The sequence below is a fragment of the Petaurus breviceps genome, unplaced genomic scaffold (assembly GCF_028583685.1).
Source record: "Petaurus breviceps papuanus isolate PSGF00001 unplaced genomic scaffold, PetGlider_PUasm1.0 90822, whole genome shotgun sequence".
Classification (NCBI taxonomy): Eukaryota; Metazoa; Chordata; class Mammalia; order Diprotodontia; family Petauridae; genus Petaurus; species Petaurus breviceps.
The window spans coordinates 10,205,720-10,218,572 of record NW_027187351.1 but is presented as its reverse complement, the minus strand read 5'-3'; the positions used below and the strand labels follow the sequence as shown (position 1 = coordinate 10,218,572).

Below are 12,853 nucleotides of genomic sequence, written 5' to 3'. Positions count from 1 at the left end.
AGTAGTAGTAGTAGTAGTAGTAGTAGTAGTAGTAGTAGTAGTAGTAGTAGCAGTAGTAGTAGTAGTAGTATGCAGCAGCAACAACAGTAGAAATAGGAGTAGTAATAGTAGTAATAGCTGGCGTTTATATAGTGCTTTTAGGTTTCCAAAGTGCTTTACATACATTGTCTAACTTGATCCTCATGGCAATCTAGTGGGCTCAGTACATATTATTTCCATTTTACAGATAAAGACGCTTAGACTCCCAAAGGTAAAGTGACATTCCCAGCATCATAAAGTTGGTCAGGATTCAAACCCTGGAATTCTTGACTCCAACTTCAGAACTCTGTCCACTAATGAATGCTTCCTTTTTATCTGTAATGTAAGGAGTTGGGTTAAGTTCGATTTAGGTACCTTTTATGAGTTTGATTCTATAACATGGTTCTTCCCATCAAGAAACCTATTACCTAGTGGGGGAAATGCTGGATATCTGTGTTAAAGAAATATAGTCAGTCATAACTAGGATGGGACAACTGGGCCTTTGCTTCAGGGTACCAACATCACCTGTATTCCTTCAGCAGACAGAAACAGCAGAGCTTGGTACCTAATTAATGAAAATTATTAATTAACATTAGATAAAACAAGAAGTTAGCAGATATCAAGCTGGAATGAACTCTTTTCATGCCCCATCCTGTTCCCTTTCCCCTTCCATGTGTCAGCCCCTCCAACATTGACCTCAGGACTATATTTCAGGATGTCTGTGTTTCCCCATGAGGCAATGCCCTCCCTTCCCTTCTGACTCAACTAAAGGTCCATCTCATGCCACTTGGTCCAGGGACAGTTTGTAATATTTGTATCTAATACAAAAATTCCTTGTTACTGCCATGGATATAACAATAATACAGGTAGCACGTATTAAATACCAACAGAGTATTATAGGCCAAATTTCCATTCAGGGATGTTGTAGACATCCTTCCTTACCAACAATGACTAATCAGCATTTATTTAAATATTACCATTTAAGAGGAACTACACGTGTATAGAGATTTTCCCCCTTTAAAAATAGTTTTTCTCTTATTAATCACAGGCAAGAAAATAATACTTGTTACACCTATGAAGACATTATATCCAAGAGGAATTATAAATGAAATATTGAAATCAACATAAAGTAATACATTTAATTAACTAGAAAATGCATGTCATTGTTGTTAAAATATTGTTAGGCAGCTGGTGGTGCCGTTAATAGAGTGCCAGGTCTGGCAATAGGAAGACTCAACTTCCTGATTTCAAATCTGGTCTCAGATACCTGCTAGCTTTGTGACAATGTGTAAGTCACTTAACCCTATTGGCCTCAGTTTCGTCATCTGTAAAATGAGCTGGAGGAGGAAATGGCAAATCACTCCAGTATCTTTGCTAACAAAACCCAAATGAGGTCACCAAGAGTCAGTCATGACTGAACAAAATATTGCTATTAAATACATCCTTCTGATTCACTTAAATAATACATCTGTGAAAGAAGATACTAGATCTTTGTGCAAGAAATTTGAAATTATTTTTCATGTTACATATCAAACAATTTTCTTGCCTTCACTTGAGAATTACTTTATGGGTTTGAATATTGGCTACCCCTGAATGCACCACACCCCTAAAATGGAATCCTTTTTTTTTTTTTTAAAGCAGTTGGGATTAAGTAACTTGCTCAAGGTTACATGGCCAGTTATTTTGTGTGGGTGTTAAGTATCTGAGGCCAGAACTGATCCCAGGTCTCCTGACTCTGGGGCTGGTACTCTTATTCACTGCGCCACCTGGCCACCCCTAAAATGGTATCCTTTTGAAAAGAAAAAAAATTATATAGTTATACACTGGAAAGAATAACTCATTATAGGCTATATTCAGGTTTTATACAAGTCAGATTTTTGGGGGGAGAAATATAACAAGCACTTGGACCATTATGATATATTGAATATTTCATTAATGTTTTCAACACTTACATTTTTGTTAACAGTTATAAGCACATCTGAGACATGGTGGGAAGAGGGTTGGCATGGGCATTGGGAGTCCTAGGTTTGAGTCCCAGTTCTGCTACTGGTTTGCTTTATGATCTCGGACTAATTACATCCATATTTTGGACCTCTGTTTTCTTATTGGCAAGGTGAGAGGATTGGTCTAGGTAATCTCTGTCTTTCCATTTCTATAAATATAATAATAAATAAAAATGTGGTTTAAGAATAATTATATTGTATAGCTTTAAATTGTGATTTCTGAGCTCTAAATTTTTGAAAGGGCAGTTTTGATTTTACATAAAAATGAAAGATAATTGTTTTCATAGTACAGATATTAAATTCTTAATACTGCAAGTTAACTGTGATTCATAAAGTACAGTTTATGCCAGATGTACTTTTATGTTCTGAAGGCACATTAATTACAGATAGTAAAATCATGTTAAACTGAAATTCATGATTTTCATCAAGTGAAAAAATTAGTTTATTGTTTTCTCTACATGTCATGTCAGTCAACATATATTTATTCAGCACTTTATATGTTCTGGGCACTTTGCTAAGTGCTGGAGTTGTGAAGAAAGAAAAAAAAACAGTCCCCCCCTTCTCAAGGAGCTCCCAATCTAATGGAGAAAACAATGTAATAGCTCAGTATAAGAGATATAGAAAATGTCAATGGAAGATGATCTCAGAGGTAAGATACTAGTAGCCGAGGGACCTCCTGAAAAAAGTGGTATTTGACATGAATTTTGGGGGAAGTCAAGCAATCCAGGAGGTGGAGGTGAAGACAGAGAGCCTTCCAGGCATGAAGGACAGTGAGTACAAAGGCATAAGGATGAACTATCAAGTGTGTACAAAAAGGCAACGAAAGTCAGTGTAGCTGTATCATAAAGTGTAAAAAGACTGGAAATATAGGAAGGGGTAGAGTTGTGAAGGGCATTAAATTCTAAATAAAGCATTTTATATTTGAACCTAGAGTCATTAGGGATCCAGTGTGGTTTTTATTTAGTGAGGTGGGGGTGTTTCCTAGTCAGACCTATGCTTTATAAAATCTGAGGCAGTTGGATTAGACTGGATAGATTTGAGGCAAGGAGACAAGCAAGAGGGCTATTGTGATATTCCAGGTATAAGGTGATGAAAGCCTGCACCACAGTAGTAGCTGTGTGAGTGAAGAAGAAGGGTTCATATGTGAGGTGTCATGAAGATAGAAATGCCAAGGCTTAATCATAGATTAGGTCTGTGGGGCGAGTGGAGTGTAGAGTTGAAGACAACACCAAGGTGGTGAACCTGGGTAAACAGAAGGTTGGTGGTGCCCTCTGTGGTAAAAGGAAAGTTAGGAAAAAGGGAGGATTTCGAGGGAAAGGTCATGAGTTTTCTTTCAGATGTGTTGACTTTGAGATATCCTTAAGGCAGTTGTAGAGATATGTGACTGAAACTCTGGAGAGATTAGGGCTAAATATATCGATCTGGAAATCATCAGTAGAGATATGATAGTTAAATCCATATGAGTTCATAGTATTTAAGCAAAAGAGAAGGTAGCCTAGGATAGAGTAGGATATTTCATTCTACATCCACACAATAATTCTTCCAATGCCTAATCTGTTTATGTAGGCATAGTTGTTATATTGCTCTACCTCATTTAGATAGATTAGAATCTCAGTATGATATAGATGAAGGTGGGCATACTGTTTTTGCCAGTATGACATTTTGCCAGTGTGATATTTCTTTCATATTATAGAGGGGCAGACCAGTTCTCCTGAATAACTGGTTGTACCTGCTTCAGAAAGTAGCTTTGTTTTTGTTGTTCAGCTGTTTCAGTTGTGTCTGACTCTTCAGCACTCCATTTGGGGTTTTCTTGGCAAAGATAACTGGAATGGTTCATCATTTTCTTCTCTAGTTCAAGAGAACTGGAGGGAGAAAACTGAGGGACAATTAAATGACTTGCCTAGGAATACAACTAGTAAGTATCTGAGGCCAGATTATAACTGAGGAAGACAAGTCTTTCTGGCTCCGGGTTGGCACTCTGTCCACTGTACCACTCATATATTTGTAATTTTCATAGAGATAAAAATTAAAGCTTTGTGAGTTGGATGAGCTTTACAGAGGAGAAAAGGGGAGAAGGAGAAGGAAGCCTAGGACAGAGCCTTGCAGAAAATTCATATTCTGGGGATGGGTAGAGAAAAAGCAACCAGGGCAGGCAACTGAAAAAAAAAAAAAGAAGCAGGTGGAGAATTGGGAGACACTGGTTCATCTAAGTCAAGGCAGAAGGAAATTACTAGTAGTTCCAAAGGCGTATGAGGGTGATATCTGATAAAAAGCCATTGAACTTATCAGTAAAGAAGTCATTGTTGGTCTTGGTGAGAACAATTTCTTTATCATGATGAAGGAAGAAGCTGAATTATAAGTGCAAAGGAAAGGGTGGGTGATATGGAAGTGAGGACACTAAGTGTAGACTATTTTTTTCTTTTCTTTTTTTGCTTTTTGGAGACGGGAAGTCAGGGCAACTAGGGTTAAGTGACTTGCCCAAGGTCACACAGCTGGTACGTGTTAAGTGTCTGAGGCCAGATTTGAACTCAGGTTCTCCTGACTACAGGGCCAGTGCTCTATTCACTGTGCCACCTAGCCACCCCTAGAATATTATTTTCTTAAAGTTTAGTTATAAAATGTAGGAGCAGTATGAGATAAACCTTGAAGAGAGTATCAGGGTCAAGGGAAAAAGCTTTTTTTCTATTTGTTTTAAGGACAGGGGGAATTTGAACATTTTTATAGGTGTCAGGAAGGAACCAGTATAGAAGGAGATGTTGAAAATGCAAGTGAGGGAATGATCCTGGAGCAAGGTCTTGAAGGAGGGAGGAAGGGATGGGATCAAGCACAGAATGAGAAGCATGAGAACTGCCTTATCCTCTGCTGTTAAAAGGAAGGAGAGAATGGGTGAAGACATTATGGGGCATTTGAGGTATGAAATAGGAACCATGAGGAAACAAAATAGATGGCCTCAATGTATTCAGTAAAATGTGGGAAGAAAAAGGAGACTGGAATTAGGGAATTTAGGGGAGAAATGGATTAGTTGTAAGCAGTGTTATAGTGAGTTAATCAAAGATGAATATTTCCACACAGTGGCAATGATCCAGCTGGATCTAGATAGCATGACTTTGTAATGAATCTGGGCACAGTTATGGGACTTTCTAGGAGTGTTGAGGAGACAGGATCAGAAAATGATGATGGTGGAAGTAATGTGGCACTAGTGGTTGCCTGTATAGAAATACCATAAGGGAAAGTCACCAAATGATTAGATGATTGATAGCACCTTGTTGAAATAACTGCCTAGAGGGCTAAGAGCTTGAAGGTGAGGAAATAAAACTGGAAGAAGAGTAGTGGATGACAATGCAAGGAGGGATACACAGAATGGGAGTAGCAATGAGAATGAAGAATGGGTTAAGGAGAAATGATGCAGTGGGAGAAGTGGAAGACAGAAAGGAGCTTTACAGTTCAAGATCTTGGATGTTGAGCTTTAAGTCATGATGAGAACTAAGCTCTGACTTAGTAGGTATTTAATAAATTCTTGTTGAAGGTACAAAGGTAGAGTTGAGACGGGTGTCATAGAATCCCATCTGGCAGGTCCTGAGAACAGAGTTCAGCTATGTGGAGACTTTGCTGAGACTTGTGTTTTATCTAAACCGATGATAAAGGTAATAACCTACATAAATTCCCTCTTTTGGAGCTACCCTTTTGTTAGTCATTAGAATGGGAAATGAAGAAAATGCCATAGTTATGGTCTATTAATAAGACATTGATAAAGTCTTTCACAGAATCCTTATGGATGAAATGTAGAAATGTGAGTTGATAATAGGAAGTCCATTTGAGACTCTGAGTAACTAGAACCAAAGTATTTTAATTAATGGATGGATGTCAGCCTGAATGCATGACTATAATTGAGTACTTTAAGAATCTGTCCATGGGCTTATTTTGTTTAGTATTTTTACTGATTTGGATGAATCCATAAGTAGCATACTTATCAAAATTTTAGGTGCTATAAAACTTTGGAGGGATAGCTAACTTGTTGGATGGCAAAATCAGAATCAAAACTATATGTACAGGTTAAAATAAAAAGCTGAATCTTTAAGATCAAGTTTGTTTGCAATAAATGTGGAAATGTTATAATAAATATTAGGTAAATTGTAAAAAAATCAACTGGCCTGCAGACTCAGGGGCAGGCCGGGAAGGTGCAGCCGGCAGAGGCAGTCCCAGAAGGGGCCTGATCAACTCAGAAGGCAAGTCTTCCCACCAACCACAAGGGCCACTATGAGGCTTATCATCAAAGGGCTGGGACGGGAAAGAGCAAGGTAAGAAGCAAATCGAGGGGCCCCTGTCCTGAACAGCAAACACTCCTGGGGCTACCACTTCATAGCCCAGAAATTTTTTTAAAAAGCCCCTTTCAGGACCTCCAAAGACTAGGGTGACAGAGTGAACCTCACTTGCTCCAAACCCCCCCTCTGACCCTGAAAACATAGTAACTCTTGCCCCAGGGCAAAACCCTCTACAGTAAAGGCTTGGGATCCTAGAGGAAGGGCGTGGCTAGGACCCTGCCTCAAAATGGGTAGAAAGCAGACTACAAAGACAAAGACTCTGGAGTCCTACTATCCTCAGAGGGAGGAACCAACCTCAGAGGGAGAAAATGTGGATTCCACACCCAAAGCTGAAACTTCAACAGGAAATGGGTCCCAAGCACAGAAGGCTCTCCTAGATGAGATCAAAAGGAACTTTGAAAACAAAATGAGAGATAGAAGAAAAAATGAATAATTCTCTCAAAACAAAAATAGCAGAATTAGAAAAACATTATAATGAGGAAAACATCTCTCGAAAAAGAAAAGTGTATGATATGGAAAAGGAGCTTCAAAAATTAACCAAGGAAAATGATTTGCTAAAAACCAGAATTAACCATATGGAAACAAATAACTCTAAGCAAAACAACAAGAATGAAAAATTAGAAAAAGAGGTAAAATACCTCAAAGAAAAAATAACTGACCTGGAAAACAGATCCAGGAGAGATAATCTGAGAATCATAGGCCTACCAGAAAATTATGATGAAAAAATGAGCCTGGACAACATTCTCCAAAAGCTCGTTAAGGAAAACTGCCCTGAGATACTAGAACCTGAGGGTAAAATAGAAATCGAGAGAATCCACTGGACACCTGCTGAAAGAGATCCCAAACTGAAAAGTCCTCGAAATGTTGTGGCCAAACTCCAGAACTACCAGATAAAAGAGAAAATACTTCAAGTGGCCAGAAAGAAACAATTCAAATGTCGAGGGTCCACAGTGAGAATTGCACAGGATTTGGCAGCCTCTACACTGAAAGATCGGAGGCAGTGGAATACAATTTTCCGGAAGGCAAAAGACTTCGGGTTACAACCAAGGATCACATACCCAGCAAGACTGAGCATATTCTTCCAGGCAAAGAGATAGTCATTCAATGATATAACAGACTTCCAGACCTTCTTGATAAAAAAGCCAGAACTCAATGGAAAATTCAACCTCCAATTATGAGATGCAACAGTGACTTAGAAAGGTAAACAAGGAGAATACACACACACACCCTGCTATTTGATAAGAGCAGAGTGGTTATAGACAAGTAGAGGGTATGACTATAAAATACACAAAATGAAAATTCAAAAAAATCTTATTAAGGGCTACAAAGGGACTGCAATGGAAGAAAGAGAATGGTTGAAGTGGAAAAGGGTAAATTATGCCACTCATAGAGGCATAAAAACTGTATAGCAGAGGAAAAAAAGGGAGGGAGTTGGGAAGCATATGAGCTTTTCCCTCATTGGTTCTGGTACAAGGAGGGAATAACAACCAGTTAAGCATAGGACTCTATGGAGAAGAAACGCAAAAAGTATCATTTTAGAGGGAAAGAGGGGAGGGAGAGGAGCTTTGCATGAGATTTGTTCCTGTCACTCTTGATGCGAAGAAGAAATAGCATACTTGATTAAGTATAAAAATATCCTACAGGCAGTAGGAGGGGGAAAGGGTTATGAAAGGGGGGTGGGAGTGGTTTGCAGGGAAGGAAGTAGTATGTGGAAAGGGGAGGAAAAGGGAGGGGGGCTGAAAAGGGAACACTGAGGGAGGCGGTGGTCAAAAGGAAAACTATTAAGGGGGGAAGGGAGAAGGGAGGGAAAATATGAACATTAACAGGGGCAGGAATAGGATGGGGGGAAAACAGATAACAATCACAACTGTAAATGTGAATGGAATGAACTCTCCCATAAAACGGAGAGGGATAGCAGAATGGATTAGAAATCATAATCCTACAATATGCTGTTTACAAGAAACACATTTGAAACAGAGGGATACACACAAGGTAAAGGTAAAAGGTTGGAATAAAATATATCATGCTTCAGCTAAAGTAAAAAAAGCAGGGGTAGCAATACTTATCTCAAATAAAGCAAAAGCAAAAATTGACCTAATTAAAAGAGATAAGGAAGGAAACTATATCCTGTTAAAAGGCACCATCGAGAATGAAGCAATATCATTACTTGACATATATGCACCAAGTGGTGTAGCATCCAGATTCCTAGAGGAGAAGGTAAAGGAATTAGAGGAAGAAATAGAGAGCAAAACTATACTAGTGGGAGACCTTAATCTCCCCCTCTCTGAACTTGATAAATCCAAACTCAAAATAAACAAGAAAGAAGTTAAGGAGGTGAACAGGATTTTAGAGAGGATAGGTATGATAGATCTCTGGAGAAAACTGAATGGGGATAAAAAGGAATGTACTTTCTTCTCAGCGGTTCATGGCACATAACCAAAAATTGACCATGTTCTAGGGCATAAAAACCTCACAATTCTATTCAGTAAGGCAGAAATATTAAATATATCCTTCTCAGATCATGATGCAATAAAAATTATATGCAATAAAGGGCCAGGGAAAGACAGACTAAAAACTAATTGGAAATTAAACAATTTAATCCTAAAGAATGAGTGGGTCAAACAAGAAATTATAGAAACAATCAGTAATTTCATTCAAGAGAATGATGATAATGACACAACATACCACAATCTGTGGGATGCATTAAAGGCAGTTCTTAGGCGAAATTTTATATCCCTGAGTGCATACGTGATTAAATTAGAAAAAGGGAGCTCAACGAATTGGGCATGCAATTAAAAAACCTAGAAAAAGAACAAATTCAAAATCCCCAATTAAATACTAAATTAGAAATATTGAAGACAAAAGGAGAGATTAATAAAATTGAAATTAAGAAAACTATTGAATTAATAAATAAAACCAAGAGCTGGTTTTATGGAAAAAAACCAACAAAATTGATAGACCCTTAGTCAATATGATAAAAAAAAAGAACGAAGAAAACCAAATTATGAGTATCAAAAATCAAAAGGGTGAATCTACCTCCAATGAAGAGGAAATCAAAACAATAATTAGGAATTATTTTTCCCAACTATATACACATATATTTGACAGTCTTAGGGAAATGGATGAATATTTACAAACATACAAGTTGCCCAGATTGACTGAAGAGGAAGTAAATTACTTAAGTAATCCCATCTCAGAAAAAGAAATTGAACAAGCCATCAGTCAGCTCCCTAGGAAAAAATCTCCAGGGCCAGATGGATTCACTAGTGAATTCTGTCAAACATTTAAAGAACAATTGATTCCAATACTCTACAAACTATTTGGGAAAATTGGTGAAGAAGGAGTCCTACCAAATTCTTTTTGTGACACAAATAAGGTACTGATACCTAAATCAGGAAGAGATAAAACAGAGAAAGAAAATTATAGACCAATCTCCCTCATGAATATAGATGCAAAAATTCTAAATAAAATACTAGCCAAAAGACTACAGCAACTTATCTCAAGAATAATACACTTTGATCAGGTAGGATTTATTCCAGGAATGCAAGGATGGTTTAATATTAGGAAAACCATTAGTATAATTGCTCATATCAACAATAAAACTAGCAGAAACCACATGATCATCTCAATAGATGCAGAAAAGGCTTTTGATAAAATACAACATCCATTCCTATTAAAAACATTAGAAAGTATAGGAATAAATGGAGCCTTCCTTAAAATAATAGGTAGCATCTATTTAAAGCCATCAGCAAGTATTATATGTAACGGGGAGAAGCTAGAAGCATTTCCCATAAGATCAGGGGTGAAACAAGTGTGTCCACTATCACCCCTTATTCAATCTGATACTAGAAATGTTAGCAGTAGCAATTAGAGAAGAAAAAAAATCAAAGGAATCAAATTAGGCAAAAAAAAGACCAAGCTATCACTCTTTGCAGATGATATGATGATATACTTAGAGAATCCTAGAGAATCAAGTAAAAAACTGCTTGAGACAATAAATAAATTTGGCAAAGTTTCAGGATATAAAATAAACCCTCGGCATTCCTATGTATTTCCAATGAAATTCAACAGCAAGAGATAGAAAGAGAAATCCCATTTAAAGTTACTGTAGACATTATAAAATATTTGGGAATCTACCTGCCAAAACAAAGCCAGGACCTATATGATCATAACTACAAAACACTTTTCACACAAATAAAGTCAGATCTAACTAATTGAAAAAATATCAATTGCTCGTGGCTGGGTAGAGCTAATATAATAAAAATGACAATCTTACCTAAATTAAATTATATATTTAGTGCCATACCAATTACTTTACCAAAAAACTACTTTATAGAGCTAGAAAAAATAGTAACAAAATTCATTTGGAAGAATAAACGGTCCAGAATATCAAGGGAATTAATGAAAAGAAATGCTAGGGAAGGTGGACTAGCTATACCAGATTTCAATCTGTATTATAAAGCAGCAGTCATCAAAACTGCTTGGTACTGGCTGAGGAATAGAGGAGTGGATCAATGGAATAGATTAGGCACACGAGATTCAGAAGTCAGTGACTATAGTAATTTATTGTTTGATAAACCCCCAGACCCTGGTTTTTGGGATAAGAACTCACTATTTGACAAAAAACTCCTGGAAAAACTGGAATATAGTATGGCAGAAACTGGGCATAGACCATTATCTAACACCATATACCAAAATCAAGTCTAAATGGGTGCATGATCTAGGTATAAAGGTTGATACTGTAAAAAGTCTCCTAAAACAAGGAATAGTTTACCTATCAGACTTGTGGAGAGGGAAAGACTATGACTAAACAAGAATTAGAGAACATTATAAAATGTAAAATGGATAATTTTGACTACATGAAATTGAAAAGTTTCTGTACAAACAAAGCCAGTGTAACCAAGATTAAGAGGGAGGTGGGAAATTGGGAAAGAATCTTTACAACCTATGTCTCTGACAAAGGACTCATTTCTAAAATATACAGAGAATTGAGTCAAATTTATAAGAATACAAGTCATTCCCCAATTGATAAATGGTCAAAGGATATGAACAGCCAGTTTTCAGAGAAAGAAATTAAAGCTATCTATAAGCACTTTATAAATGCTCTAATTCACTATTGATTAGAGAAATGCAAATCAAAACAACTCTGAGGTACCACATCTCACCAGTCAGATTGGCTAAGATGACAAAACAGGAAAATGGCAAATGCTGGAGAGGATGTGGGCAAATTGGAACACTAATGCATTGCTGGTGGAGTTGTGAACTGATCCAGCCTTTCTGGAGAGCAATCTGGAATTATGCTCAAAGGTCTATAAATAATTTCATACCCTTTGATCCAGCAAGACCACTCCTAGGGTTATATACCAAAGAGATTATAGAAATGGGAGAAAGACCCATATGTACAAAAATGTTTATAGCAGCTCTTTTTGTGGTAGCAAAGAATTGGAAATTAAGGGGGTGCCCATCAATTGGGGAATGGCTGAACAAGTTGTGGTATATGCATGTTATGAAATACTATTGTGCTACAAGAAACGAGGAGCAGACAGTCTTCATATTTACCTGGAGAGGCCTATACTAACTGATGCTGAGTGAGAAGAGTAGAACCAGGAGAAATTTGTATACAATTACAGACACAACGTATGTGTGATGTCCAGCTTTGATAGACTGGACTCTTCTCAGCAATGCAGTGATATAAGTCAATCCCAAAAGGCTCATGATGGAGAGATATATGTGCATACAGAGAAAGAACTAGAAAGAACTGAGTTTATATCCAGGTGGAAGCAAAATACCCAATCTTTTTCCTTCTCTTATTTGGTTTTATGCCCTCTTTACCATTTTTCATTCCAGCTGGTACAATCCGTCCTTATAACCTGACTAATGTATAATGTGAAAGTATTTACAGATCCTATACTTGACTATAAGCTGCCATGGTGGGGGGAGGGAAGGGAGGGGGGCAAAATGCGAAACTCAAGGAATTGTGGAATTGAATCCTGTAAACTAAAAGGAAACAAACAAATTAATAAAACAATTTAAAAAAAAGAGGGTTTGGGGAGAACCGTCTGTGCAAAAAGAAAAAAATGTATCCTTAGATAAATCTGTAATAAATCCAGATTTAAAAGCATTGGTCAGACTGTATCTGAAGTATTGTTTTTACATCTGGGTTTCACATTTTAGAAAGCAAACTTATAAATTACAGTAAATCCAGAGAATGGTGATCAGGATGATAAAAGGAATAGGAGCTCTATTCCATAGAGTATCAGTTAAGATGATTTGATATTTAGCTTCAGTACGGAAGACTAATGATAGCTGTCATCAAATATTTAAAGGGTTGTCTTATGAAGGATAGATGAAAGGTGTTTTCTTGTCCTCAAAGATTGGAAATGGAAATAATAAAGATGGAAAAGTAGAATGTATTTCCTTGGGAGATATCAGCTCTAAACCATTTATCAGGCGTGTTCTAGAAGGAATTCTTATTTAGACATTGGTTGGACTAGAGGACTCATGGTCGCT

The 12,853-nt window shown here is 37.2% G+C and overlaps 1 protein-coding gene across 1 annotated transcript in view; it reads left to right on the top strand.

Moving 5' to 3' along the window:
* COL21A1 (collagen type XXI alpha 1 chain) overlaps positions 1 to 12,853 on the top strand; it is a 252,989-nt gene that overhangs the window by 10,495 nt on the left and 229,641 nt on the right. The window lies entirely within an intron of this gene.